The sequence below is a fragment of the Chiloscyllium plagiosum genome, unplaced genomic scaffold, assembly GCF_037043375.1.
Source record: "Chiloscyllium plagiosum isolate Xiang-an unplaced genomic scaffold, Cpla_swu_hap1 HiC_scaffold_14, whole genome shotgun sequence".
NCBI classification, from domain to species: domain Eukaryota; kingdom Metazoa; phylum Chordata; class Chondrichthyes; order Orectolobiformes; family Hemiscylliidae; genus Chiloscyllium; species Chiloscyllium plagiosum.
Window position 1 is genome coordinate 12,249,439 of NW_028270152.1, and position 27,225 is coordinate 12,276,663.

Sequence of the window (27,225 nt, forward strand, 5' to 3'; positions counted from 1 at the left end):
AACTTCAGAAATGATTGTGCAGAATGAACGACAGTGTAGATATAGACGGTATAAAGAGGCAGCGGCCGAAGCGAACTGTCCGCCGAGAAAACAGGGTGGGAAATTTTGCCGGAAGAAGTTGATGTTGTGAGGAGATTTGGAACAAATACGCTGGGCAAATCCCAAGTGAATGTGGCCGCGAGCAAAGTGCCTGAGCGCGCTGAGCTGGCAGCAGCTGCCGAAATAGCTCAGTTGGGAGAGCGTTAGACTGAAGATCTAAAGGTCCCTGGTTCAATCCCAGGTTTCGGCAAGTGCAGGACTGCTTGCGCGCTCCCTCCTTTGTTTAGCTGTGATGGAGGCGAGTGAATAAATGTGAAGCTCTGCACCTTTCCTTGCTGGCGCAAGGGTGGTTTGGATTGCATCTCACCCTCCTTCTGCAGCGATGCTGTGCCTTTTGCTTCCAGTCTCATGGCACATTTCTTCTCATTGGCTCCGTAACGAGCATTCCAAAACAGTCAAATAATCAAATGGACAAACCCTCAATCCTGCACCAATTCAAATTCTCCTACTGTTCATTGACCAACATCTGGGAACGCACAAAACAGTCTTTGAGTCAGCAACGCGTACATGGTGGCCTTTGCACTCTCTCTATCAAACACTCCCTCGCTCATAAGCTTGCTGACGGCCAGCTGTTCCAGCTTGCAAAAACTGGTGATCCCTGATCGCAATGGAAAGGTTGCAGGAGAGATGCTGACATGCGCATGGCCGCCTGACTTTAGGTTGATTTGAGCGTTCCAGAGGTGCGCCTCAGCAAATCGCTTTGGACTGTCCTTGTTTTCGACACAAGCGGTCACTTCAGAAATGATCGTGCAGAATGACGATGGAAAAGTATTCACAAACAGACTCGGTCGGGTAAACAGTCAGTGACTTGCATGCCGCTTTGGAGATGGTTGCAGAGAACTTGGGAATCCTCAAGCCTGCAGAGTAATAACTGAAGGTTTTAACAGTGGACGGACTGAAGCCGGAGCAGAGGCGATTTGTTCAAATTGTTCCGGTGCATCGGGTTGCTTGCAAAGCAGCTTAGACTGATACTGACCATTTGCAGACGGATGGCATCACGTGCAGCATTTCGAGAGGTAGAGGAGAGATGGGGTGAAGCTGGCGAGACATGTTGACGGTGAACGGAGCACGACGCGGAACTTGTCGAGGACTGGAGGGACCAGTTCCTCGTTGTGCATTTGACGAGCGAGTTGACCAGAGCCAAGCAGTCAACTTCAGAAATGATTGTGCAGAATGAACGACAGTGTAGATATAGACGGTATAAAGAGGCAGCGGCCGAAGCGAACTGTCCGCCGAGAAAACAGGGTGGGAAATTTTGCCGGAAGAAGTTGATGTTGTGAGGAGATTTGGAACAAATACGCTGGGCAAATCCCAAGTGAATGTGGCCGCGAGCAAAGTGCCTGAGCGCGCTGAGCTGGCAGCAGCTGCCGAAATAGCTCAGTTGGGAGAGCGTTAGACTGAAGATCTAAAGGTCCCTGGTTCAATCCCGGGTTTCGGCAAGTGCAGGACTGCTTGCGCGCTCCCTCCTTTGTTTAGCTGTGATGGAGGCGAGTGAATAAATGTGAAGCTCTGTACCTTTCCTTGCTGGCGCAAGGGTGGTTTGGATTGCATCTCACCCTCCTTCTGCAGCGATGCTGTGCCTTTTGCTTCCAGTCTCATGGCACATTTCTTCTCATTGGCTCCGTAACGAGCATTCCAAAACAGTCAAATAATCAAATGGACAAACCCTCAATCCTGCACCAATTCAAATTCTCCTTCTGTTCATTGACCAACATCTGCGAACGCACAAAACAGTCTTTGAGTCAGCAACGCGTACATGGTGGCCTTTGCACTCTCTCTATCAAACACTCCCTCGCTCATAAGCTTGCTGACGGCCAGCTGTTCCAGCTTGCAAAAACTGGTGATCCCTGATCGCAATGGAAAGGTTGCAGGAGAGATGCTGACATGCGCATGGCCGCCTGACTTTAGGTTGATTTGAGCGTCCCAGAGGTGCGCCTCAGCAAATCGCTTTGGACTGTCCTTGTTTTCGACACAAGCGGTCACTTCAGAAATGATCGTGCAGAATGACGATGGAAAAGTATTCACAAACAGACTCGGTCGGGTAAACAGTCAGTGACTTGCATGCCGCTTTGGAGATGGTTGCAGAGAACTTGGGAATCCTCAAGCCTGCAGAGTAATAACTGAAGGTTTTAACAGTGGACGGACTGAAGCCGGAGCAGAGGCGATTTGTTCAAATTGTTCCGGTGCATCGGGTTGCTTGCAAAGCAGCTTAGACTGATACTGACCATTTGCAGACGGATGGCATCACGTGCAGCATTTCGAGAGGTAGAGGAGAGATGGGGTGAAGCTGGCGAGACATGTTGACGGTGAACGGAGCACGACGTGGAACTTGTCGAGGACTGGAGGGACCAGTTCCTCGTTGTGCATTTGACGAGCGAGTTGACCAGAGCCAAGCAGTCAACTTCTGAAATGATTGTGCAGAATGAACGACAGTGTAGATATAGACGGTATAAAGAGGCAGCGGCCGAAGCGAACTGTCCGCCGAGAAAACAGGGTGGGAAATTTTGCCGGAAGAAGTTGATGTTGTGAGGAGATTTGGAACAAATACGCTGGGCAAATCCCAAGTGAATGTGGCCGCGAGCAAAGTGCCTGAGCGCGCTGAGCTGGCAGCAGCTGCCGAAATAGCTCAGTTGGGAGAGCGTTAGACTGAAGATCTAAAGGTCCCTGGTTCAATCCCGGGTTTCGGCAAGTGCAGGACTGCTTGCGCGCTCCCTCCTTTGTTTAGCTGTGATGGAGGCGAGTGAGTAAATGTGAAGCTCTGCACCTTTCCTTGCTGGCGCAAGGGTGGTTTGGATTGCTTCTCACCCTCCTTCTGCATGGTGCTCCTGCAGCGATGCTGTGCCTTTTGCTTCCAGTCTCATGGCACATTTCTTCTCATTGGCTCCGTAACGAGCATTCCAAAACAGTCAAATAATCAAATGGACAAACCCTCAATCCTGCACCAATTCAAATTCTCCTACTGTTCATTGACCAACATCTGCGAACGCACAAAACAGTCTTTGAGTCAGCAACGCGTACATGGTGGCCTTTGCACTCTCTCTATCAAACACTCCCTCGCTCATAAGCTTGCTGACGGCCAGCTGTTCCAGCTTGCAAAAACTGGTGATCCCTGATCGCAATGGAAAGGTTGCAGGAGAGATGCTGACATGCGCATGGCCGCCTGACTTTAGGTTGATTTGAGCGTTCCAGAGGTGCGCCTCAGGAAATCGCTTTGGACTGTCCTTGTTTTCGACACAAGCGGTCACTTCAGAAATGATCGTGCAGAATGACGATGGAAAAGTATTCACAAACAGACTCGGTCGGGTAAACAGTCAGTGACTTGCATGCCGCTTTGGAGATGGTTGCAGAGAACTTGGGAATCCTCAAGCCTGCAGAGTAATAACTGAAGGTTTTAACAGTGGACGGACTGAAGCCGGAGCAGAGGCGATTTGTTCAAATTGTTCCGGTGCATCGGGTTGCTTGCAAAGCAGCTTAGACTGATACTGACCATTTGCAGACGGATGGCATCACGTGCAGCATTTCGAGAGGTAGAGGAGAGATGGGGTGAAGCTGGCGAGACATGTTGACGGTGAACGGAGCACGACGTGGAACTTGTCGAGGACTGGAGGGACCAGTTCCTCGTTGTGCATTTGACGAGCGAGTTGACCAGAGCCAAGCAGTCAACTTCTGAAATGATTGTGCAGAATGAACGACAGTGTAGATATAGACGGTATAAAGAGGCAGCGGCCGAAGCGAACTGTCCGCCGAGAAAACAGGGTGGGAAATTTTGCCGGAAGAAGTTGATGTTGTGAGGAGATTTGGAACAAATACGCTGGGCAAATCCCAAGTGAATGTGGCCGCGAGCAAAGTGCCTGAGCGCGCTGAGCTGGCAGCAGCTGCCGAAATACCTCAGTTGGGAGAGCGTTAGACCGAAGATCTAAAGGTCCCTGGTTCAATCCCGGGTTTCGGCAAGTGCAGGACTGCTTGTGCGCTCCCTCCTTTGTTTAGCTGTGATGGAGGCGAGTGAGCAAATGTGAAGCTCTGCACCTTTCCTTGCTGGCGCAAGGGTGGTTTGGATTGCTTCTCACCCTCCTTCTGCATGGTGCTCCTGCAGCGATGCTGTGCCTTTTGCTTCCAGTCTCATGGCACATTTCTTCTCATTGGCTCCGTAACGAGCATTCCAAAACAGTCAAATAATCAAATGGACAAACCCTCAATCCTGCACCAATTCAAATTCTCCTACTGTTCATTGACCAACATCTGCGAACGCACAAAACAGTCTTTGAGTCAGCAACGCGTACATGGTGGCCTTTGCACTCTCTATCAAACACTCCCTCGCTCATAAGCTTGCTGACGGCCATCTGTTCCAGCTTGCAAAAACTGATGATCCCTGATCGCAATGGAAAGGTTACAGGAGAGATGCTGACATGCGCATGGCCGCCTGACTTTAGGTTGATTTGAGCGTTCCAGAGGTGCGCCTCAGGAAATCGCTTTGGACTGTCCTTGTTTTCGACACAAGCGGTCACTTCAGAAATGATCGTGCAGAATGACGATGGAAAAGTATTCACAAACAGACTCGGTCGGGTAAACAGTCAGTGACTTGCATGCCGCTTTGGAGATGGTTGCAGAGAACTTGGGAATCCTCAAGCCTGCAGAGTAATAACTGAAGGTTTTAACAGTGGACGGACTGAAGCCGGAGCAGAGGCGATTTGTTCAAATTGTTCCGGTGCATCGGGTTGCTTGCAAAGCAGCTTAGACTGATACTGACCATTTGCAGACGGATGGCATCACGTGCAGCATTTCGAGAGGTAGAGGAGAGATGGGGTGAAGCTGGCGAGACATGTTGACGGTGAACGGAGCACGACGTGGAACTTGTCGAGGACTGGAGGGACCAGTTCCTCGTTGTGCATTTGACGAGCGAGTTGACCAGAGCCAAGCAGTCAACTTCAGAAATGATTGTGCAGAATGAACGACAGTGTAGATATAGACGGTATAAAGAGGCAGCGGCCGAAGCGAACTGTCCGCCGAGAAAACAGGGTGGGAAATTTTGCCGGAAGAAGTTGATGTTGTGAGGAGATTTGGAACAAATACGCTGGGCAAATCCCAAGTGAATGTGGCCGCGAGCAAAGTGCCTGAGCGCGCTGAGCTGGCAGCAGCTGCCGAAATAGCTCATATGGGAGAGCGTTAGACTGAAGATCTAAAGGTTCCTGGTTCAATCCCGGGTTTCGGCAAGTGCAGGACTGCTTGCACGCTCCCTCCTTTGTTTAGCTGTGATGGAGGCGAGTGAGTAAATGTGAAGCTCTGCGCCTTTCCTTGCTGGCGCAAGGGTGGTTTGGATTGCTTCTCACCCTCCTTCTGCATGGTGCTCCTGCAGCGATGCTGTGCCTTTTGCTTCCAGTCTCATGGCACATTTCTTCTCATTGGCTCCGTAACGAGCATTCCAAAACAGTCAAATAATCAAATGGACAAACCCTCAATCCTGCACCAATTCAAATTCTCCTACTGTTCATTGACCAACATCTGCGAACGCACAAAACAGTCTTTGAGTCAGCAACGCGTACATGGTGGCCTTTGCACTCTCTCTATCAAACACTCCCTCGCTCATAAGCTTGCTGACGGCCAGCTGTTCCAGGTTGCAAAAACTGGTGATCCCTGATCGCAATGGAAAGGTTGCAGGAGAGATGCTGACATGCGCATGGCCGCCTGACTTTAGGTTGATTTGAGCGTTCCAGAGGTGCGCCTCAGGAAATCGCTTTGGACTGTCCTTGTTTTCGACACAAGCGGTCACTTCAGAAATGATCGTGCAGAATGACGATGGAAAAGTATTCACAAACAGACTCGGTCGGGTAAACAGTCAGTGACTTGCATGCCGCTTTGGAGATGGTTGCAGAGAACTTGGGAATCCTCAAGCCTGCAGAGTAATAACTGAAGGTTTTAACAGTGGACGGACTGAAGCCAGAGCAGAGGCGATTTGTTCAAATCGTTCCGGTGCATCGGGTTGCTTGCAAAGCAGCTTAGACTGATACTGACCATTTGCAGACGGATGGCATCACGTGCAGCATTTCGAGAGGTAGAGGAGAGATGGGGTGAAGCTGGCGAGACATGTTGACGGTGAACAGAGCACGACGTGGAACTTGTCGAGGACTGGAGGGACCAGTTCCTCGTTGTGCATTTGACGAGCGAGTTGACCAGAGCCAAGCAGTCAACTTCAGAAATGATTGTGCAGAATGAACGACAGTGTAGATATAGACGGTATAAAGAGGCAGCGGCCGAAGCGAACTGTCCGCCGAGAAAACAGGGTGGGAAATTTTGCCGGAAGAAGTTGATGTTGTGAGGAGATTTGGAACAAATACGCTGGGCAAATCCCAAGTGAATGTGGCCGCGAGCAAAGTGCCTGAGCGCGCTGAGCTGGCAGCAGCTGCCGAAATAGCTCAGTTGGGAGAGCGTTAGACTGAAGATCTAAAGGTCCCTGGTTCAATCCCGGGTTTCGGCAAGTGCAGGACTGCTTGCGCGCTCCCTCCTTTGTTTAGCTGTGATGGAGGCGAGTGAGTAAATGTGAAGCTCTGCACCTTTCCTTGCTGGCGCAAGGGTGGTTTGGATTGCTTCTCACCCTCCTTCTGCATGGTGCTCCTGCAGCGATGCTGTGCCTTTTGCTTCCAGTCTCATGGCACATTTCTTCTCATTGGCTCCGTAACGAGCATTCCAAAACAGTCAAATAATCAAATGGACAAACCCTCAATCCTGCACCAATTCAAATTCTCCTACTGTTCATTGACCAACATCTGCGAACGCACAAAACAGTCTTTGAGTCAGCAACGCGTACATGGTGGCCTTTGCACTCTCTATCAAACACTCCCTCGCTCATAAGCTTGCTGACGGCCATCTGTTCCAGCTTGCAAAAACTGATGATCCCTGATCGCAATGGAAAGGTTACAGGAGAGATGCTGACATGCGCATGGCCGCCTGACTTTAGGTTGATTTGAGCGTTCCAGAGGTGCGCCTCAGGAAATCGCTTTGGACTGTCCTTGTTTTCGACACAAGCGGTCACTTCAGAAATGATCGTGCAGAATGACGATGGAAAAGTATTCACAAACAGACTCGGTCGGGTAAACAGTCAGTGACTTGCATGCCGCTTTGGAGATGGTTGCAGAGAACTTGGGAATCCTCAAGCCTGCAGAGTAATAACTGAAGGTTTTAACAGTGGACGGACTGAAGCCGGAGCAGAGGCGATTTGTTCAAATTGTTCCGGTGCATCGGGTTGCTTGCAAAGCAGCTTAGACTGATACTGACCATTTGCAGACGGATGGCATCACGTGCAGCATTTCGAGAGGTAGAGGAGAGATGGGGTGAAGCTGGCGAGACATGTTGACGGTGAACGGAGCACGACGTGGAACTTGTCGAGGACTGGAGGGACCAGTTCCTCGTTGTGCATTTGACGAGCGAGTTGACCAGAGCCAAGCAGTCAACTTCAGAAATGATTGTGCAGAATGAACGACAGTGTAGATATAGACGGTATAAAGAGGCAGCGGCCGAAGCGAACTGTCCGCCGAGAAAACAGGGTGGGAAATTTTGCCGGAAGAAGTTGATGTTGTGAGGAGATTTGGAACAAATACGCTGGGCAAATCCCAAGTGAATGTGGCCGCGAGCAAAGTGCCTGAGCGCGCTGAGCTGGCAGCAGCTGCCGAAATAGCTCATATGGGAGAGCGTTAGATTGAAGATCTAAAGGTTCCTGGTTCAATCCCGGGTTTCGGCAAGTGCAGGACTGCTTGCACGCTCCCTCCTTTGTTTAGCTGTGATGGAGGCGAGTGAGTAAATGTGAAGCTCTGCGCCTTTCCTTGCTGGCGCAAGGGTGGTTTGGATTGCTTCTCACCCTCCTTCTGCATGGTGCTCCTGCAGCGATGCTGTGCCTTTTGCTTCCAGTCTCATGGCACATTTCTTCTCATTGGCTCCGTAACGAGCATTCCAAAACAGTCAAATAATCAAATGGACAAACCCTCAATCCTGCACCAATTCAAATTCTCCTACTGTTCATTGACCAACATCTGCGAACGCACAAAACAGTCTTTGAGTCAGCAACGCGTACATGGTGGCCTTTGCACTCTCTCTATCAAACACTCCCTCGCTCATAAGCTTGCTGACGGCCAGCTGTTCCAGCTTGCAAAAACTGGTGATCCCTGATCGCAATGGAAAGGTTGCAGGAGAGATGCTGACATGCGCATGGCCGCCTGACTTTAGGTTGATTTGAGCGTTCCAGAGGTGCGCCTCAGGAAATCGCTTTGGACTGTCCTTGTTTTCGACACAAGCGGTCACTTCAGAAATGATCGTGCAGAATGACGATGGAAAAGTATTCACAAACAGACTCGGTCGGGTAAACAGTCAGTGACTTGCATGCCGCTTTGGAGATGGTTGCAGAGAACTTGGGAATCCTCAAGCCTGCAGAGTAATAACTGAAGGTTTTAACAGTGGACGGACTGAAGCCAGAGCAGGGGCGATTTGTTCAAATCGTTCCGGTGCATCGGGTTGCTTGCAAAGCAGCTTAGACTGATACTGACCATTTGCAGACGGATGGCATCACGTGCAGCATTTCGAGAGGTAGAGGAGAGATGGGGTGCAGCTGGCGAGACATGTTGACGGTGAACGGAGCACGACGTGGAACTTGTCGAGGACTGGAGGGACCAGTTCCTCGTTGTGCATTTGACGAGCGAGTTGACCAGAGCCAAGCAGTCAACTTCTGAAATGATTGTGCAGAATGAACGACAGTGTAGATATAGACGGTATAAAGAGGCAGCGGCCGAAGCGAACTGTCCGCCGAGAAAACAGGGTGGGAAATTTTGCCGGAAGAAGTTGATGTTGTGAGGAGATTTGGAACAAATACGCTGGGCAAATCCCAAGTGAATGTGGCCGCGAGCAAAGTGCCTGAGCGCGCTGAGCTGGCAGCAGCTGCCGAAATAGCTCAGTTGGGAGAGCGTTAGACTGAAGATCTAAAGGTCCCTGGTTCAATCCCGGGTTTCGGCAAGTGCAGGACTGCTTGTGCGCTCCCTCCTTTGTTTAGCTGTGATGGAGGCGAGTGAGTAAATGTGAAGCTCTGCACCTTTCCTTGCTGGCGCAAGGGTGGTTTGGATTGCTTCTCACCCTCCTTCTGCATGGTGCTCCTGCAGCGATGCTGTGCCTTTTGCTTCCAGTCTCATGGCACATTTCTTCTCATTGGCTCCATAATGAGCATTCCAAAACAGTCAAATAATCAAATGGACAAACCCTCAATCCTGCACCAATTCAAATTCTCCTACTGTTCATTGACCAACATCTGCGAACGCACAAAACAGTCTTTGAGTCAGCAACGCGTACATGGTGGCCTTTGCACTCTCTCTATCAAACACTCCCTCGCTCATAAGCTTGCTGACGGCCAGCTGTTCCAGCTTGCAAAAACTGGTGATCCCTGATCGCAATGGAAAGGTTGCAGGAGAGATGCTGACATGCGCATGGCCGCCTGACTTTAGGTTGATTTGAGCGTTCCAGAGGTGCGCCTCAGGAAATCGCTTTGGACTGTCCTTGTTTTCGACACAAGCGGTCACTTCAGAAATGATCGTGCAGAATGACGATGGAAAAGTATTCACAAACAGACTCGGTCGGGTAAACAGTCAGTGACTTGCATGCCGCTTTGGAGATGGTTGCAGAGAACTTGGGAATCCTCAAGCCTGCAGAGTAATAACTGAAGGTTTTAACAGTGGACGGACTGAAGCCGGAGCAGAGGCGATTTGTTCAAATTGTTCCGGTGCATCGGGTTGCTTGCAAAGCAGCTTAGACTGATACTGACCATTTGCAGACGGATGGCATCACGTGCAGCATTTCGAGAGGTAGAGGAGAGATGGGGTGAAGCTGGCGAGACATGTTGACGGTGAACGGAGCACGACGTGGAACTTGTCGAGGACTGGAGGGACCAGTTCCTCGTTGTGCATTTGACGAGCGAGTTGACCAGAGCCAAGCAGTCAACTTCTGAAATGATTGTGCAGAATGAACGACAGTGTAGATATAGACGGTATAAAGAGGCAGCGGCCGAAGCGAACTGTCCGCCGAGAAAACAGGGTGGGAAATTTTGCCGGAAGAAGTTGATGTTGTGAGGAGATTTGGAACAAATACGCTGGGCAAATCCCAAGTGAATGTGGCCGCGAGCAAAGTGCCTGAGCGCGCTGAGCAGGCAGCAGCTGCCGAAATACCTCAGTTGGGAGAGCGTTAGACCGAAGATCTAAAGGTCCCTGGTTCAATCCCGGGTTTCGGCAAGTGCAGGACTGCTTGTGCGCTCCCTCCTTTGTTTAGCTGTGATGGAGGCGAGTGAGCAAATGTGAAGCTCTGCACCTTTCCTTGCTGGCGCAAGGGTGGTTTGGATTGCTTCTCACCCTCCTTCTGCATGGTTCTCCTGCAGCGATGCTGTGCCTTTTGCTTCCAGTCTCATGGCACATTTCTTCTCATTGGCTCCGTAACGAGCATTCCAAAACAGTCAAATAATCAAATGGACAAACCCTCAATCCTGCACCAATTCAAATTCTCCTACTGTTCGTTGACCAACATCTGCAAACGCACAAAACAGTCTTTGAGTCAGCAACGCGTACATGGTGGCCTTTGCACTCTCTCTATCAAACACTCCCTCGCTCATAAGCTTGCTGACGGCCAGCTGTTCCAGCTTGCAAAAACTGGTGATCCCTGATCGCAATGGAAAGGTTGCAGGAGAGATGCTGACATGCGCATGGCCGCCTGACTTTAGGTTGATTTGAGCGTTCCAGAGGTGCGCCTCAGGAAATCGCTTTGGACTGTCCTTGTTTTCGACACAAGCGGTCACTTCAGAAATGATCGTGCAGAATGACGATGGAAAAGTATTCACAAACAGACTCGGTCGGGTAAACAGTCAGTGACTTGCATGCCGCTTTGGAGATGGTTGCAGAGAACTTGGGAATCCTCAAGCCTGCAGAGTAATAACTGAAGGTTTTAACAGTGGACGGACTGAAGCCAGAGCAGAGGCGATTTGTTCAAATTGTTCCGGTGCATCGGGTTGCTTGCAAAGCAGCTTAGACTGATACTGACCATTTGCAGACGGATGGCATCACGTGCAGCATTTCGAGAGGTAGAGGAGAGATGGGGTGAAGCTGGCGAGACATGTTGACGGTGAACGGAGCACGACGTGGAACTTGTCGAGGACTGGAGGGACCAGTTCCTCGTTGTGCATTTGACGAGCGGGTTGACCAGAGCCAAGCAGTCAACTTCAGAAATGATTGTGCAGAATGAACGACAGTGTAGATATAGACGGTATAAAGAGGCAGCGGCCGAAGCGAACTGTCCGCCGAGAAAACAGGGTGGGAAATTTTGCCGGAAGAAGTTGATGTTGTGAGGAGATTTGGAACAAATACGCTTGGCAAATCCCAAGTGAATGTGGCCGCGAGCAAAGTGCCTGAGCGCGCTGAGCTGGCAGCAGCTGCCGAAATAGCTCAGTTGGGAGAGCGTTAGACTGAAGATCTAAAGGTCCCGGGTTTCGGCAAGTGCAGGACTGCTTGCGCGCTCCCTCCTTTGTTTAGCTGTGATGGAGGCGAGTGAGTAAATGTGAAGCTCTGCACCTTTCCTTGCTGGCGCAAGGGTGGTTTGGATTGCTTCTCACCCTCCTTCTGCATGGTGCTCCTGCAGCGATGCTGTGCCTTTTGCTTCCAGTCTCATGGCACATTTCTTCTCATTGGCTCCGTAACGAGCATTCCAAAACAGTCAAATAATCAAATGGACAAACCCTCAATCCTGCACCAATTCAAATTCTCCTACTGTTCATTGACCAACATCTGCGAACGCACAAAACAGTCTTTGAGTCAGCAACGCGTACATGGTGGCCTTTGCACTCTCTATCAAACACTCCCTCGCTCATAAGCTTGCTGACGGCCATCTGTTCCAGCTTGCAAAAACTGATGATCCCTGATCGCAATGGAAAGGTTACAGGAGAGATGCTGACATGCGCATGGCCGCCTGACTTTAGGTTGATTTGAGCGTTCCAGAGGTGCGCCTCAGGAAATCGCTTTGGACTGTCCTTGTTTTCGACACAAGCGGTCACTTCAGAAATGATCGTGCAGAATGACGATGGAAAAGTATTCACAAACAGACTCGGTCGGGTAAACAGTCAGTGACTTGCATGCCGCTTTGGAGATGGTTGCAGAGAACTTGGGAATCCTCAAGCCTGCAGAGTAATAACTGAAGGTTTTAACAGTGGACGGACTGAAGCCGGAGCAGAGGCGATTTGTTCAAATTGTTCCGGTGCATCGGGTTGCTTGCAAAGCAGCTTAGACTGATACTGACCATTTGCAGACGGATGGCATCACGTGCAGCATTTCGAGAGGTAGAGGAGAGATGGGGTGAAGCTGGCGAGACATGTTGACGGTGAACGGAGCACGACGTGGAACTTGTCGAGGACTGGAGGGACCAGTTCCTCGTTGTGCATTTGACGAGCGAGTTGACCAGAGCCAAGCAGTCAACTTCAGAAATGATTGTGCAGAATGAACGACAGTGTAGATATAGACGGTATAAAGAGGCAGCGGCCGAAGCGAACTGTCCGCCGAGAAAACAGGGTGGGAAATTTTGCCGGAAGAAGTTGATGTTGTGAGGAGATTTGGAACAAATACGCTGGGCAAATCCCAAGTGAATGTGGCCGCGAGCAAAGTGCCTGAGCGCGCTGAACTGGCAGCAGCTGCCGAAATAGCTCATATGGGAGAGCGTTAGACTGAAGATCTAAAGGTTCCTGGTTCAATCCCGGGTTTCGGCAAGTGCAGGACTGCTTGCACGCTCCCTCCTTTGTTTAGCTGTGATGGAGGCGAGTGAGTAAATGTGAAGCTCTGCGCCTTTCCTTGCTGGCGCAAGGGTGGTTTGGATTGCTTCTCACCCTCCTTCTGCATGGTGCTCCTGCAGCGATGCTGTGCCTTTTGCTTCCAGTCTCATGGCACATTTCTTCTCATTGGCTCCGTAACGAGCATTCCAAAACAGTCAAATAATCAAATGGACAAACCCTCAATCCTGCACCAATTCAAATTCTCCTACTGTTCATTGACCAACATCTGCGAACGCACAAAACAGTCTTTGAGTCAGCAACGCGTACATGGTGGCCTTTGCACTCTCTCTATCAAACACTCCCTCGCTCATAAGCTTGCTGACGGCCAGCTGTTCCAGCTTGCAAAAACTGGTGATCCCTGATCGCAATGGAAAGGTTGCAGGAGAGATGCTGACATGCGCATGGCCGCCTGACTTTAGGTTGATTTGAGCGTTCCAGAGGTGCGCCTCAGGAAATCGCTTTGGACTGTCCTTGTTTTCGACACAAGCGGTCACTTCAGAAATGATCGTGCAGAATGACGATGGAAAAGTATTCACAAACAGACTCGGTCGGGTAAACAGTCAGTGACTTGCATGCCGCTTTGGAGATGGTTGCAGAGAACTTGGGAATCCTCAAGCCTGCAGAGTAATAACTGAAGGTTTTAACAGTGGACGGACTGAAGCCGGAGCAGAGGCGATTTGTTCAAATTGTTCCGGTGCATCGGGTTGCTTGCAAAGCAGCTTAGACTGATACTGACCATTTGCAGACGGATGGCATCACGTGCAGCATTTCGAGAGGTAGAGGAGAGATGGGGTGAAGCTGGCGAGACATGTTGACGGTGAACGGAGCACGACGTGGAACTTGTCGAGGACTGGAGGGACCAGTTCCTCGTTGTGCATTTGACGAGCGAGTTGACCAGAGCCAAGCAGTCAACTTCAGAAATGATTGTGCAGAATGAACGACAGTGTAGATATAGACGGTATAAAGAGGCAGCGGCCGAAGCGAACTGTCCGCCGAGAAAACAGGGTGGGAAATTTTGCCGGAAGAAGTTGATGTTGTGAGGAGATTTGGAACAAATACGCTGGGCAAATCCCAAGTGAATGTGGCCGCGAGCAAAGTGCCTGAGCGCGCTGAGCTGGCAGCAGCTGCCGAAATAGCTCAGTTGGGAGAGCGTTAGACTGAAGATCTAAAGGTCCCTGGTTCAATCCCGGGTTTCGGCAAGTGCAGGACTGCTTGCGCGCTCCCTCCTTTGTTTAGCTGTGATGGAGGCGAGTGAGTAAATGTGAAGCTCTGCACCTTTCCTTGCTGGCGCAAGGGTGGTTTGGATTGCTTCTCACCCTCCTTCTGCATGGTGCTCCTGCAGCGATGCTGTGCCTTTTGCTTCCAGTCTCATGGCACATTTCTTCTCATTGGCTCCGTAACGAGCATTCCAAAACAGTCAAATAATCAAATGGACAAACCCTCAATCCTGCACCAATTCAAATTCTCCTACTGTTCATTGACCAACATCTGCGAACGCACAAAACAGTCTTTGAGTCAGCAACGCGTACATGGTGGCCTTTGCACTCTCTCTATCAAACACTCCCTCGCTCATAAGCTTGCTGACGGCCAGCTGTTCCAGCTTGCAAAAACTGGTGATCCCTGATCGCAATGGAAAGGTTGCAGGAGAGATGCTGACATGCGCATGGCCGCCTGACTTTAGGTTGATTTGAGCGTTCCAGAGGTGCGCCTCAGGAAATCGCTTTGGACTGTCCTTGTTTTCGACACAAGCGGTCACTTCAGAAATGATCGTGCAGAATGACGATGGAAAAGTATTCACAAACAGACTCGGTCGGGTAAACAGTCAGTGACTTGCATGCCGCTTTGGAGATGGTTGCAGAGAACTTGGGAATCCTCAAGCCTGCAGAGTAATAACTGAAGGTTTTAACAGTGGACGGACTGAAGCCGGAGCAGAGGCGATTTGTTCAAATTGTTCCGGTGCATCGGGTTGCTTGCAAAGCAGCTTAGACTGATACTGACCATTTGCAGACGGATGGCATCACGTGCAGCATTTCGAGAGGTAGAGGAGAGATGGGGTGAAGCTGGCGAGACATGTTGACGGTGAACGGAGCACGACGTGGAACTTGTCGAGGACTGGAGGGACCAGTTCCTCGTTGTGCATTTGACGAGCGAGTTGACCAGAGCCAAGCAGTCAACTTCTGAAATGATTGTGCAGAATGAACGACAGTGTAGATATAGACGGTATAAAGAGGCAGCGGCCGAAGCGAACTGTCCGCCGAGAAAACAGGGTGGGAAATTTTGCCGGAAGAAGTTGATGTTGTGAGGAGATTTGGAACAAATACGCTGGGCAAATCCCAAGTGAATGTGGCCGCGAGCAAAGTGCCTGAGCGCGCTGAGCTGGCAGCAGCTGCCGAAATACCTCAGTTGGGAGAGCGTTAGACCGAAGATCTAAAGGTCCCTGGTTCAATCCCGGGTTTCGGCAAGTGCAGGACTGCTTGTGCGCTCCCTCCTTTGTTTAGCTGTGATGGAGGCGAGTGAGCAAATGTGAAGCTCTGCACCTTTCCTTGCTGGCGCAAGGGTGGTTTGGATTGCTTCTCACCCTCCTTCTGCATGGTGCTCCTGCAGCGATGCTGTGCCTTTTGCTTCCAGTCTCATGGCACATTTCTTCTCATTGGCTCCGTAACGAGCATTCCAAAACAGTCAAATAATCAAATGGACAAACCCTCAATCCTGCACCAATTCAAATTCTCCTACTGTTCATTGACCAACATCTGCGAACGCACAAAACAGTCTTTGAGTCAGCAACGCGTACATGGTGGCCTTTGCACTCTCTATCAAACACTCCCTCGCTCATAAGCTTGCTGACGGCCATCTGTTCCAGCTTGCAAAAACTGATGATCCCTGATCGCAATGGAAAGGTTACAGGAGAGATGCTGACATGCGCATGGCCGCCTGACTTTAGGTTGATTTGAGCGTTCCAGAGGTGCGCCTCAGGAAATCGCTTTGGACTGTCCTTGTTTTCGACACAAGCGGTCACTTCAGAAATGATCGTGCAGAATGACGATGGAAAAGTATTCACAAACAGACTCGGTCGGGTAAACAGTCAGTGACTTGCATGCCGCTTTGGAGATGGTTGCAGAGAACTTGGGAATCCTCAAGCCTGCAGAGTAATAACTGAAGGTTTTAACAGTGGACGGACTGAAGCCGGAGCAGAGGCGATTTGTTCAAATTGTTCCGGTGCATCGGGTTGCTTGCAAAGCAGCTTAGACTGATACTGACCATTTGCAGACGGATGGCATCACGTGCAGCATTTCGAGAGGTAGAGGAGAGATGGGGTGAAGCTGGCGAGACATGTTGACGGTGAACGGAGCACGACGTGGAACTTGTCGAGGACTGGAGGGACCAGTTCCTCGTTGTGCATTTGACGAGCGAGTTGACCAGAGCCAAGCAGTCAACTTCAGAAATGATTGTGCAGAATGAACGACAGTGTAGATATAGACGGTATAAAGAGGCAGCGGCCGAAGCGAACTGTCCGCCGAGAAAACAGGGTGGGAAATTTTGCCGGAAGAAGTTGATGTTGTGAGGAGATTTGGAACAAATACGCTGGGCAAATCCCAAGTGAATGTGGCCGCGAGCAAAGTGCCTGAGCGCGCTGAGCTGGCAGCAGCTGCCGAAATAGCTCATATGGGAGAGCGTTAGATTGAAGATCTAAAGGTTCCTGGTTCAATCCCGGGTTTCGGCAAGTGCAGGACTGCTTGCACGCTCCCTCCTTTGTTTAGCTGTGATGGAGGCGAGTGAGTAAATGTGAAGCTCTGCGCCTTTCCTTGCTGGCGCAAGGGTGGTTTGGATTGCTTCTCACCCTCCTTCTGCATGGTGCTCCTGCAGCGATGCTGTGCCTTTTGCTTCCAGTCTCATGGCACATTTCTTCTCATTGGCTCCGTAACGAGCATTCCAAAACAGTCAAATAATCAAATGGACAAACCCTCAATCCTGCACCAATTCAAATTCTCCTACTGTTCATTGACCAACATCTGCGAACGCACAAAACAGTCTTTGAGTCAGCAACGCGTACATGGTGGCCTTTGCACTCTCTCTATCAAACACTCCCTCGCTCATAAGCTTGCTGACGGCCAGCTGTTCCAGGTTGCAAAAACTGGTGATCCCTGATCGCAATGGAAAGGTTGCAGGAGAGATGCTGACATGCGCATGGCCGCCTGACTTTAGGTTGATTTGAGCGTTCCAGAGGTGCGCCTCAGGAAATCGCTTTGGACTGTCCTTGTTTTCGACACAAGCGGTCACTTCAGAAATGATCGTGCAGAATGACGATGGAAAAGTATTCACAAACAGACTCGGTCGGGTAAACAGTCAGTGACTTGCATGCCGCTTTGGAGATGGTTGCAGAGAACTTGGGAATCCTCAAGCCTGCAGAGTAATAACTGAAGGTTTTAACAGTGGACGGACTGAAGCCAGAGCAGAGGCGATTTGTTCAAATCGTTCCGGTGCATCGGGTTGCTTGCAAAGCAGCTTAGACTGATACTGACCATTTGCAGACGGATGGCATCACGTGCAGCATTTCGAGAGGTAGAGGAGAGATGGGGTGAAGCTGGCGAGACATGTTGACGGTGAACGGAGCACGACGTGGAACTTGTCGAGGACTGGAGGGACCAGTTCCTCGTTGTGCATTTGACGAGCGAGTTGACCAGAGCCAAGCAGTCAACTTCAGAAATGATTGTGCAGAATGAACGACAGTGTAGATATAGACGGTATAAAGAGGCAGCGGCCGAAGCGAACTGTCCGCCGAGAAAACAGGGTGGGAAATTTTGCCGGAAGAAGTTGATGTTGTGAGGAGATTTGGAACAAATACGCTGGGCAAATCCCAAGTGAATGTGGCCGCGAGCAAAGTGCCTGAGCGCGCTGAGCTGGCAGCAGCTGCCGAAATAGCTCAGTTGGGAGAGCGTTAGACTGAAGATCTAAAGGTCCCTGGTTCAATCCCGGGTTTTGGCAAGTGCAGGACTGCTTGCGCGCTCCCTCCTTTGTTTAGCTGTGATGGAGGCGAGTGAGTAAATGTGAAGCTCTGCACCTTTCCTTGCTGGCGCAAGGGTGGTTTGGATTGCTTCTCACCCTCCTTCTGCATGGTGCTCCTGCAGCGATGCTGTGCCTTTTGCTTCCAGTCTCATGGCACATTTCTTCTCATTGGCTCCGTAACGAGCATTCCAAAACAGTCAAATAATCAAATGGACAAACCCTCAATCCTGCACCAATTCAAATTCTCCTACTGTTCATTGACCAACATCTGCGAACGCACAAAACAGTCTTTGAGTCAGCAACGCGTACATGGTGGCCTTTGCACTCTCTCTATCAAACACTCCCTCGCTCATAAGCTTGCTGACGGCCAGCTGTTCCAGCTTGCAAAAACTGATGATCCCTGATCGCAATGGAAAGGTTGCAGGAGAGATGCTGACATGCGCATGGCCGCCTGACTTTAGGTTGATTTGAGCGTTCCAGAGGTGCGCCTCAGGAAATCGCTTTGGACTGTCCTTGTTTTCGACACAAGCGGTCACTTCAGAAATGATCGTGCAGAATGACGATGGAAAAGTATTCACAAATAGACTCGGTCGGGTAAACAGTCAGTGACTTGCATGCCGCTTTGGAGATGGTTGCAGAGAACTTGGGAATCCTCAAGCCTGCAGAGTAATAACTGAAGGTTTTAACAGTGGACGGACTGAAGCCGGAGCAGAGGCGATTTGTTCAAATTGTTCCGGTGCATCGGGTTGCTTGCAAAGCAGCTTAGACTGATACTGACCATTTGCAGACGGATGGCATCACGTGCAGCATTTCGAGAGGTAGAGGAGAGATGGGGTGAAGCTGGCGAGACATGTTGACGGTGAACGGAGCACGACGTGGAACTTGTCGAGGACTGGAGGGACCAGTTCCTCGTTGTGCATTTGACGAGCGAGTTGACCAGAGCCAAGCAGTCAACTTCAGAAATGATTGTGCAGAATGAACGACAGTGTAGATATAGACGGTATAAAGAGGCAGCGGCCGAAGCGAACTGTCCGCCGAGAAAACAGGGTGGGAAATTTTGCCGGAAGAAGTTGATGTTGTGAGGAGATTTGGAACAAATACGCTGGGCAAATCCCAAGTGAATGTGGCCGCGAGCAAAGTGCCTGAGCGCGCTGAGCTGGCAGCAGCTGCCGAAATAGCTCAGTTGGGAGAGCGTTAGACTGAAGATCTAAAGGTCCCTGGTTCAATCCCGGGTTTCGGCAAGTGCAGGACTGCTTGCGCGCTCCCTCCTTTGTTTAGCTGTGATGGAGGCGAGTGAGTAAATGTGAAGCTCTGCACCTTTCCTTGCTGGCGCAAGGGTGGTTTGGATTGCTTCTCACCCTCCTTCTGCATGGTGCTCCTGCAGCGATGCTGTGCCTTTTGCTTCCAGTCTCATGGCACATTTCTTCTCATTGGCTCCGTAACGAGCATTCCAAAACAGTCAAATAATCAAATGGACAAACCCTCAATCCTGCACCAATTCAAATTCTCCTACTGTTCATTGACCAACATCTGCGAACGCACAAAACAGTCTTTGAGTCAGCAACGCGTACATGGTGGCCTTTGCACTCTCTCTATCAAACACTCCCTCGCTCATAAGCTTGCTGACGGCCAGCTGTTCCAGCTTGCAAAAACTGGTGATCCCTGATCGCAATGGAAAGGTTGCAGGAGAGATGCTGACATGCGCATGGCCGCCTGACTTTAGGTTGATTTGAGCGTTCCAGAGGTGCGCCTCAGGAAATCGCTTTGGACTGTCCTTGTTTTCGACACAAGCGGTCACTTCAGAAATGATCGTGCAGAATGACGATGGAAAAGTATTCACAAACAGACTCGGTCGGGTAAACAGTCAGTGACTTGCATGCCGCTTTGGAGATGGTTGCAGAGAACTTGGGAATCCTCAAGCCTGCAGAGTAATAACTGAAGGTTTTAACAGTGGACGGACTGAAGCCGGAGCAGAGGCGATTTGTTCAAATTGTTCCGGTGCATCGGGTTGCTTGCAAAGCAGCTTAGACTGATACTGACCATTTGCAGACGGATGGCATCACGTGCAGCATTTCGAGAGGTAGAGGAGAGATGGGGTGAAGCTGGCGAGACATGTTGACGGTGAACGGAGCACGACGTGGAACTTGTCGAGGACTGGAGGGACCAGTTCCTCGTTGTGCATTTGACGAGCGAGTTGACCAGAGCCAAGCAGTCAACTTCTGAAATGATTGTGCAGAATGAACGACAGTGTAGATATAGACGGTATAAAGAGGCAGCGGCCGAAGCGAACTGTCCGCCGAGAAAACAGGGTGGGAAATTTTGCCGGAAGAAGTTGATGTTGTGAGGAGATTTGGAACAAATACGCTGGGCAAATCCCAAGTGAATGTGGCCGCGAGCAAAGTGCCTGAGCGCGCTGAGCTGGCAGCAGCTGCCGAAATACCTCAGTTGGGAGAGCGTTAGACCGAAGATCTAAAGGTCCCTGGTTCAATCCCGGGTTTCGGCAAGTGCAGGACTGCTTGTGCGCTCCCTCCTTTGTTTAGCTGTGATGGAGGCGAGTGAGCAAATGTGAAGCTCTGCACCTTTCCTTGCTGGCGCAAGGGTGGTTTGGATTGCTTCTCACCCTCCTTCTGCATGGTGCTCCTGCAGCGATGCTGTGCCTTTTGCTTCCAGTCTCATGGCACATTTCTTCTCATTGGCTCCGTAACGAGCATTCCAAAACAGTCAAATAATCAAATGGACAAACCCTCAATCCTGCACCAATTCAAATTCTCCTACTGTTCATTGACCAACATCTGCGAACGCACAAAACAGTCTTTGAGTCAGCAACGCGTACATGGTGGCCTTTGCACTCTCTATCAAACACTCCCTCGCTCATAAGCTTGCTGACGGCCATCTGTTCCAGCTTGCAAAAACTGATGATCCCTGATCGCAATGGAAAGGTTACAGGAGAGATGCTGACATGCGCATGGCCGCCTGACTTTAGGTTGATTTGAGCGTTCCAGAGGTGCGCCTCAGGAAATCGCTTTGGACTGTCCTTGTTTTCGACACAAGCGGTCACTTCAGAAATGATCGTGCAGAATGACGATGGAAAAGTATTCACAAACAGACTCGGTCGGGTAAACAGTCAGTGACTTGCATGCCGCTTTGGAGATGGTTGCAGAGAACTTGGGAATCCTCAAGCCTGCAGAGTAATAACTGAAGGTTTTAACAGTGGACGGACTGAAGCCGGAGCAGAGGCGATTTGTTCAAATTGTTCCGGTGCATCGGGTTGCTTGCAAAGCAGCTTAGACTGATACTGACCATTTGCAGACGGATGGCATCACGTGCAGCATTTCGAGAGGTAGAGGAGAGATGGGGTGAAGCTGGCGAGACATGTTGACGGTGAACGGAGCACGACGTGGAACTTGTCGAGGACTGGAGGGACCAGTTCCTCGTTGTGCATTTGACGAGCGAGTTGACCAGAGCCAAGCAGTCAACTTCAGAAATGATTGTGCAGAATGAACGACAGTGTAGATATAGACGGTATAAAGAGGCAGCGGCCGAAGCGAACTGTCCGCCGAGAAAACAGGGTGGGAAATTTTGCCGGAAGAAGTTGATGTTGTGAGGAGATTTGGAACAAATACGCTGGGCAAATCCCAAGTGAATGTGGCCGCGAGCAAAGTGCCTGAGCGCGCTGAGCTGGCAGCAGCTGCCGAAATAGCTCATATGGGAGAGCGTTAGACTGAAGATCTAAAGGTTCCTGGTTCAATCCCGGGTTTCGGCAAGTGCAGGCCTGCTTGCACGCTCCCTCCTTTGTTTAGCTGTGATGGAGGCGAGTGAGTAAATGTGAAGCTCTGCGCCTTTCCTTGCTGGCGCAAGGGTGGTTTGGATTGCTTCTCACCCTCCTTCTGCATGGTGCTCCTGCAGCGATGCTGTGCCTTTTGCTTCCAGTCTCATGGCACATTTCTTCTCATTGGCTCCGTAACGAGCATTCCAAAACAGTCAAATAATCAAATGGACAAACCCTCAATCCTGCACCAATTCAAATTCTCCTACTGTTCATTGACCAACATCTGCGAACGCACAAAACAGTCTTTGAGTCAGCAACGCGTACATGGTGGCCTTTGCACTCTCTCTATCAAACACTCCCTCGCTCATAAGCTTGCTGACGGCCAGCTGTTCCAGCTTGCAAAAACTGGTGATCCCTGATCGCAATGGAAAGGTTGCAGGAGAGATGCTGACATGCGCATGGCCGCCTGACTTTAGGTTGATTTGAGCGTTCCAGAGGTGCGCCTCAGGAAATCGCTTTGGACTGTCCTTGTTTTCGACACAAGCGGTCACTTCAGAAATGATCGTGCAGAATGACGATGGAAAAGTATTCACAAACAGACTCGGTCGGGTAAACAGTCAGTGACTTGCATGCCGCTTTGGAGATGGTTGCAGAGAACTTGGGAATCCTCAAGCCTGCAGAGTAATAACTGAAGGTTTTAACAGTGGACGGACTGAAGCCAGAGCAGAGGCGATTTGTTCAAATCGTTCCGGTGCATCGGGTTGCTTGCAAAGCAGCTTAGACTGATACTGACCATTTGCAGACGGATGGCATCACGTGCAGCATTTCGAGAGGTAGAGGAGAGATGGGGTGAAGCTGGCGAGACATGTTGACGGTGAACGGAGCACGACGTGGAACTTGTCGAGGACTGGAGGGACCAGTTCCTCGTTGTGCATTTGACGAGCGAGTTGACCAGAGCCAAGCAGTCAACTTCAGAAATGATTGTGCAGAATGAACGACAGTGTAGATATAGACGGTATAAAGAGGCAGCGGCCGAAGCGAACTGTCCGCCGAGAAAACAGGGTGGGAAATTTTGCCGGAAGAAGTTGATGTTGTGAGGAGATTTGGAACAAATACGCTGGGCAAATCCCAAGTGAATGTGGCCGCGAGCAAAGTGCCTGAGCGCGCTGAGCTGGCAGCAGCTGCCGAAATAGCTCAGTTGGGAGAGCGTTAGACTGAAGATCTAAAGGTCCCTGGTTCAATCCCGGGTTTCGGCAAGTGCAGGACTGCTTGCGCGCTCCCTCCTTTGTTTAGCTGTGATGGAGGCGAGTGAGTAAATGTGAAGCTCTGCACCTTTCCTTGCTGGCGCAAGGGTGGTTTGGATTGCTTCTCACCCTCCTTCTGCATGGTGCTCCTGCAGCGATGCTGTGCCTTTTGCTTCCAGTCTCATGGCACATTTCTTCTCATTGGCTCCATAACGAGCATTCCAAAACAGTCAAATAATCAAATGGACAAACCCTCAATCCTGCACCAATTCAAATTCTCCTACTGTTCATTGACCAACATCTGCGAACGCACAAAACAGTCTTTGAGTCAGCAACGCGTACATGGTGGCCTTTGCACTCTCTCTATCAAACACTCCCTCGCTCATAAGCTTGCTGACGGCCAGCTGTTCCAGCTTGCAAAAACTGGTGATCCCTGATCGCAATGGAAAGGTTGCAGGAGAGATGCTGACATGCGCATGGCCGCCTGACTTTAGGTTGATTTGAGCGTTCCAGAGGTGCGCCTCAGGAAATCGCTTTGGACTGTCCTTGTTTTCGACACAAGCGGTCACTTCAGAAATGATCGTGCAGAATGACGATGGAAAAGTATTCACAAACAGACTCGGTCGGGTAAACAGTCAGTGACTTGCATGCCGCTTTGGAGATGGTTGCAGAGAACTTGGGAATCCTCAAGCCTGCAGAGTAATAACTGAAGGTTTTAACAGTGGACGGACTGAAGCCGGAGCAGAGGCGATTTGTTCAAATTGTTCCGGTGCATCGGGTTGCTTGCAAAGCAGCTTAGACTGATACTGACCATTTGCAGACGGATGGCATCACGTGCAGCATTTCGAGAGGTAGAGGAGAGATGGGGTGAAGCTGGCGAGACATGTTGACGGTGAACGGAGCACGACGTGGAACTTGTCGAGGACTGGAGGGACCAGTTCCTCGTTGTGCATTTGACGAGCGAGTTGACCAGAGCCAAGCAGTCAACTTCTGAAATGATTGTGCAGAATGAACGACAGTGTAGATATAGACGGTATAAAGAGGCAGCGGCCGAAGCGAACTGTCCGCCGAGAAAACAGGGTGGGAAATTTTGCCGGAAGAAGTTGATGTTGTGAGGAGATTTGGAACAAATACGCTGGGCAAATCCCAAGTGAATGTGGCCGCGAGCAAAGTGCCTGAGCGCACAGAGCTGTCAGCAGCTGCCGAAATAGCTCAGTTGGGAGAGCATTAGACTGAAGATGTAAAGGTCCCTGGTTCAATCCCGGGTTTCGGCAAGTGCAGGACTGCTTGCGCGCTCCCTCCTTTGTTTAGCCTGTGATGGAGGCGAGTGAGCAAATGTGAAGCTCTGCACCTTTCCTTGCTGGCGCAAGGGTGGTTTGGATTGCTTCTCACCCTCCTTCTGCATGGTGCTCCTGCAGCGATGCTGTGCCTTTTGCTTCCAGTCTCATGGCACATTTCTTCTCATTGGCTCCGTAACGAGCATTCCAAAACAGTCAAATAATCAAATGGACAAACCCTCAATCCTGCACCAATTCAAATTCTCCTACTGTTCATTGACCAACATCTGCGAACGCACAAAACAGTCTTTGAGTCAGCAACGCGTACATGGTGGCCTTTGCACTCTCTATCAAACACTCCCTCGCTCATAAGCTTGCTGACGGCCATCTGTTCCAGCTTGCAAAAACTGATGATCCCTGATCGCAATGGAAAGGTTACAGGAGAGATGCTGACATGCGCATGGCCGCCTGACTTTAGGTTGATTTGAGCGTTCCAGAGGTGCGCCTCAGGAAATCGCTTTGGACTGTCCTTGTTTTCGACACAAGCGGTCACTTCAGAAATGATCGTGCAGAATGACGATGGAAAAGTATTCACAAACAGACTCGGTCGGGTAAACAGTCAGTGACTTGCATGCCGCTTTGGAGATGGTTGCAGAGAACTTGGGAATCCTCAAGCCTGCAGAGTAATAACTGAAGGTTTTAACAGTGGACGGACTGAAGCCGGAGCAGAGGCGATTTGTTCAAATTGTTCCGGTGCATCGGGTTGCTTGCAAAGCAGCTTAGACTGATACTGACCATTTGCAGACGGATGGCATCACGTGCAGCATTTCGAGAGGTAGAGGAGAGATGGGGTGAAGCTGGCGAGACATGTTGACGGTGAACGGAGCACGACATGGAACTTGTCGAGGACTGGAGGGACCAGTTCCTCGTTGTGCATTTGACGAGCGAGTTGACCAGAGCCAAGCAGTCAACTTCAGAAATGATTGTGCAGAATGAACGACAGTGTAGATATAGACGGTATAAAGAGGCAGCGGCCGAAGCGAACTGTCCGCCGAGAAAACAGGGTGGGAAATTTTGCCGGAAGAAGTTGATGTTGTGAGGAGATTTGGAACAAATACGCTGGGCAAATCCCAAGTGAATGTGGCCGCGAGCAAAGTGCCTGAGCGCGCTGAGCTGGCAGCAGCTGCCGAAATAGCTCATATGGGAGAGCGTTAGACTGAAGATCTAAAGGTTCCTGGTTCAATCCCGGGTTTCGGCAAGTGCAGGACTGCTTGCACGCTCTCTCCTTTGTTTAGCTGTGATGGAGGCGAGTGAGTAAATGTGAAGCTCTGCGCCTTTCCTTGCTGGCGCAAGGGTGGTTTGGATTGCTTCTCACCCTCCTTCTGCATGGTGCTCCTGCAGCGATGCTGTGCCTTTTGCTTCCAGTCTCATGGCACATTTCTTCTCATTGGCTCCGTAACGAGCATTCCAAAACAGTCAAATAATCAAATGGACAAACCCTCAATCCTGCACCAATTCAAATTCTCCTACTGTTCATTGACCAACATCTGCGAACGCACAAAACAGTCTTTGAGTCAGCAACGCGTACATGGTGGCCTTTGCACTCTCTCTATCAAACACTCCCTCGCTCATAAGCTTGCTGACGGCCAGCTGTTCCAGCTTGCAAAAACTGGTGATCCCTGATCGCAATGGAAAGGTTGCAGGAGAGATGCTGACATGCGCATGGCCGCCTGACTTTAGGTTGATTTGAGCGTTCCAGAGGTGCGCCTCAGGAAATCGCTTTGGACTGTCCTTGTTTTCGACACAAGCGGTCACTTCAGAAATGATCGTGCAGAATGACGATGGAAAAGTATTCACAAACAGACTCGGTCGGGTAAACAGTCAGTGACTTGCATGCCGCTTTGGAGATGGTTGCAGAGAACTTGGGAATCCTCAAGCCTGCAGAGTAATAACTGAAGGTTTTAACAGTGGACGGACTGAAGCCAGAGCAGAGGCGATTTGTTCAAATTGTTCCGGTGCATCGGGTTGCTTGCAAAGCAGCTTAGACTGATACTGACCATTTGCAGACGGATGGCATCACGTGCAGCATTTCGAGAGGTAGAGGAGAGATGGGGTGAAGCTGGCGAGACATGTTGACGGTGAACGGAGCACGACGTGGAACTTGTCGAGGACTGGAGGGACCAGTTCCTCGTTGTGCATTTGACGAGCGAGTTGACCAGAGCCAAGCAGTCAACTTCAGAAATGATTGTGCAGAATGAACGACAGTGTAGATATAGACGGTATAAAGAGGCAGCGGCCGAAGCGAACTGTCCGCCGAGAAAACAGGGTGGGAAATTTTGCCGGAAGAAGTTGATGTTGTGAGGAGATTTGGAACAAATACGCTGGGCAAATCCCAAGTGAATGTGGCCGCGAGCAAAGTGCCTGAGCGCGCTGAGCTGGCAGCAGCTGCCGAAATAGCTCAGTTGGGAGAGCGTTAGACTGAAGATCTAAAGGTCCCTGGTTCAATCCCGGGTTTCGGCAAGTGCAGGACTGCTTGCGCGCTCCCTCCTTTGTTTAGCTGTGATGGAGGCGAGTGAGTAAATGTGAAGCTCTGCACCTTTCCTTGCTGGCGCAAGGGTGGTTTGGATTGCTTCTCACCCTCCTTCTGCATGGTGCTCCTGCAGCGATGCTGTGCCTTTTGCTTCCAGTCTCATGGCACATTTCTTCTCATTGGCTCCGTAACGAGCATTCCAAAACAGTCAAATAATCAAATGGACAAACCCTCAATCCTGCACCAATTCAAATTCTCCTACTGTTCATTGACCAACATCTGCGAACGCACAAAACAGTCTTTGAGTCAGCAACGCGTACATGGTGGCCTTTGCACTCTCTCTATCAAACACTCCCTCGCTCATAAGCTTGCTGACGGCCAGCTGTTCCAGCTTGCAAAAACTGGTGATCCCTGATCGCAATGGAAAGGTTGCAGGAGAGATGCTGACATGCGCATGGCCGCCTGACTTTAGG

The 27,225-nt window shown here is 50.5% G+C and overlaps 10 non-coding genes across 10 annotated transcripts; all 10 read left to right on the plus strand.

The window, feature by feature from the left end:
- Positions 1-216: 216 nt before the first annotated feature.
- On the plus strand, positions 217-289 carry trnaf-gaa (transfer RNA phenylalanine (anticodon GAA)). Its single transcript has one exon. It is a non-coding gene; the product is annotated as a tRNA-Phe (tRNA).
- A 1,176-nt stretch (positions 290-1,465) lies between these two features.
- trnaf-gaa (transfer RNA phenylalanine (anticodon GAA)) lies at positions 1,466-1,538 on the plus strand. Its single transcript has one exon. It is a non-coding gene; the product is annotated as a tRNA-Phe (tRNA).
- A 1,176-nt stretch (positions 1,539-2,714) lies between these two features.
- Positions 2,715-2,787, plus strand: trnaf-gaa (transfer RNA phenylalanine (anticodon GAA)). The gene has a single exon. It is a non-coding gene; the product is annotated as a tRNA-Phe (tRNA).
- Positions 2,788-6,498: 3,711 nt separating this feature from the next.
- On the plus strand, positions 6,499-6,571 carry trnaf-gaa (transfer RNA phenylalanine (anticodon GAA)). Its single transcript has one exon. It is a non-coding gene; the product is annotated as a tRNA-Phe (tRNA).
- Positions 6,572-9,020: 2,449 nt separating this feature from the next.
- Positions 9,021-9,093, plus strand: trnaf-gaa (transfer RNA phenylalanine (anticodon GAA)). The gene has a single exon. It is a non-coding gene; the product is annotated as a tRNA-Phe (tRNA).
- A 4,961-nt stretch (positions 9,094-14,054) lies between these two features.
- Positions 14,055-14,127, plus strand: trnaf-gaa (transfer RNA phenylalanine (anticodon GAA)). The gene has a single exon. It is a non-coding gene; the product is annotated as a tRNA-Phe (tRNA).
- Positions 14,128-17,838: 3,711 nt separating this feature from the next.
- trnaf-gaa (transfer RNA phenylalanine (anticodon GAA)) lies at positions 17,839-17,911 on the plus strand. Its single transcript has one exon. It is a non-coding gene; the product is annotated as a tRNA-Phe (tRNA).
- Positions 17,912-19,100: 1,189 nt separating this feature from the next.
- trnaf-gaa (transfer RNA phenylalanine (anticodon GAA)) lies at positions 19,101-19,173 on the plus strand. The gene has a single exon. It is a non-coding gene; the product is annotated as a tRNA-Phe (tRNA).
- Positions 19,174-22,884: 3,711 nt separating this feature from the next.
- On the plus strand, positions 22,885-22,957 carry trnaf-gaa (transfer RNA phenylalanine (anticodon GAA)). The gene has a single exon. It is a non-coding gene; the product is annotated as a tRNA-Phe (tRNA).
- A 3,712-nt stretch (positions 22,958-26,669) lies between these two features.
- trnaf-gaa (transfer RNA phenylalanine (anticodon GAA)) lies at positions 26,670-26,742 on the plus strand. Its single transcript has one exon. It is a non-coding gene; the product is annotated as a tRNA-Phe (tRNA).
- The last annotated feature ends 483 nt before the right edge of the window (positions 26,743-27,225 follow it).